This window comes from Schistocerca cancellata, chromosome 1 (assembly GCF_023864275.1).
Source record: "Schistocerca cancellata isolate TAMUIC-IGC-003103 chromosome 1, iqSchCanc2.1, whole genome shotgun sequence".
Taxonomy (NCBI): Eukaryota; Metazoa; Arthropoda; class Insecta; order Orthoptera; family Acrididae; genus Schistocerca; species Schistocerca cancellata.
The window spans coordinates 1,038,415,807-1,038,417,692 of NC_064626.1; the positions used below are offsets into that span (position 1 = coordinate 1,038,415,807).

General features: G+C 44.8%; 1 pseudogene; it reads left to right on the forward strand.

The window, feature by feature from the left end:
- The first annotated feature begins 483 nt into the window (after positions 1-483).
- LOC126100862 (5S ribosomal RNA) lies at positions 484-601 on the forward strand (annotated as a pseudogene).
- Positions 602-1,886: the final 1,285 nt, after the last annotated feature.

Here is a 1,886-nt window from a genome sequence, read left to right on the forward strand (position 1 = left end):
AGACTGTTGCCCCTGCAACTACTGAAAAGGCTGCTGCCCCTCTTCAGGAACCACACGTTTGTCTGGCCTCTCAACAGATACCCTTCCGTTGTGGTTGCACCTACGGTACGGCTATCTGTATCGCTGAGGCACGCAAGCCTCCCCACCAACGGCAAGGCCCATGGTTCATGGGGGGAGGCTAAATAGCAGATGAAATATAGTATGTATTTAGTCCCATGAGAAGCAGCTTCCTCATCAAAGGCGTCTTTATGTAGAGTATAGGACCAGAGTAATTCTTTCGTGGCGAACTGTACCTGGAATCTTTAAGTTTAATGGGCCCAATAGGACACATTAAAGTCTGCCCTTCAACTGCATTTTTGTGTTAAACGGCTTAACTAAACGCGTTATCAGTTTTTAAAGTTTGTTCGCTTCGTATGTGTTTGTGGGACGGCCAAACTCGTGTCACTTTATCCTATTATTTGCTTGTCATCTTTTTATTATATGGGCAACGGCCTTGCTGCAGTGGATACGCCGTTTCCCGTGAGATCACCGAAGTTAAGCGCTGTCGGGCGTGGTCAGCACTTGGATGGGTGACCATCCAGGCCGCCATGCGCCGTTGCCATATTTCGGGGTGCACTCAGCCTCGTGATGCCAATTGAGGAGCTACTCGACCGAATAGTAGCGGCTTCGATCAAGAATTCCATCATAACGGCCGGGAGAGCGGTGTGCTGACCCCACGCCCGTCCTATCTGCATCCTCCACTGAGGCTGACACGGCGGTCGGATGGTCCCGGTAGGCCACTCGTGGCCTGAAGACGGAGTAAGTGCTTCTTATAATCTGATGAAATCACAGTCCGTATTACAGTGCCGAAGTGAATAAACGTCCATAACATAAACTATGTATGATCAATAATGCAAATGTTTATTGAATCCTTGTTTAATACTGTGAGTGCGAGAACAGACTGATTTGCGCTCTCGATTAGGAATGCGCAGAAGTTCGGCTCACAATGTTGCTGTTGAAAAATTTGTTGTGGATAACTTTTCAATGTTCACGAAGCTGTTCAGAAATTTTGCAAGGCTTAAAAGTCCACGAAGCCGTGCGAAAATTTCATGAATTTTCAACCACGATGCTGTTCAGGGTTGAAGTCCATGAGCACAACTGTCCAAAACTCCTCGAGTTCCCGAACTCCTGCAAGTATTGCACAGATTTTAGAGTGACAGCGTTCATGGAGACGAGGTGCTCGCCGGAGCTTGTTAAGTCTTGGTGGTAACTTAATACCTATGTACCGCATTTTTAAAATGTGGCTACGCCTATTCAGGCTGTTTTAGTTTTGTTTCTAGACCATGCCCTCGTAGATATATTATAGAATCAGGTATATCTTCTGAAGAAGGTTCAATTACTTGGATGAAACCTAGTTAAAGGTTGGTTTCGTTACCGCAATCGAGGCTGATAGTTTCTTATATATTAGACTATCACGATTGCTGACTGGGCTGCAATTTTGAAAGTACTAAGATTTTAAAGAATTCAGTCTCATCCGACTTGCCACTCAAGAGCGCAAATGTCTTCACACACGATCTCTGAACCCAAAGACAACATGTCCCCTGCCCTCATATAGATTCGATCTGTCGTTGTTAAACCCAGAAAATTACTCATCCTGCACACCCACACATATTATAGAAATGTATGTGTGTTTCGTATCTCCACGTAAACCAAAGGACCGATACCAACCAGACTTGGTACACATATGTCTTACTGTCAGGTAACAATCGCTGTCAGAGGGACGAGGGTGCAAAGGAAGCATAGTCCTTACACGTGAATTTCCAGAATTTACTAATCTAATATTTGAGAATGAGAACACTTAGCGTCTTGAAACCAACTTTACACGTCATTTCAAACCTTTACGAAAT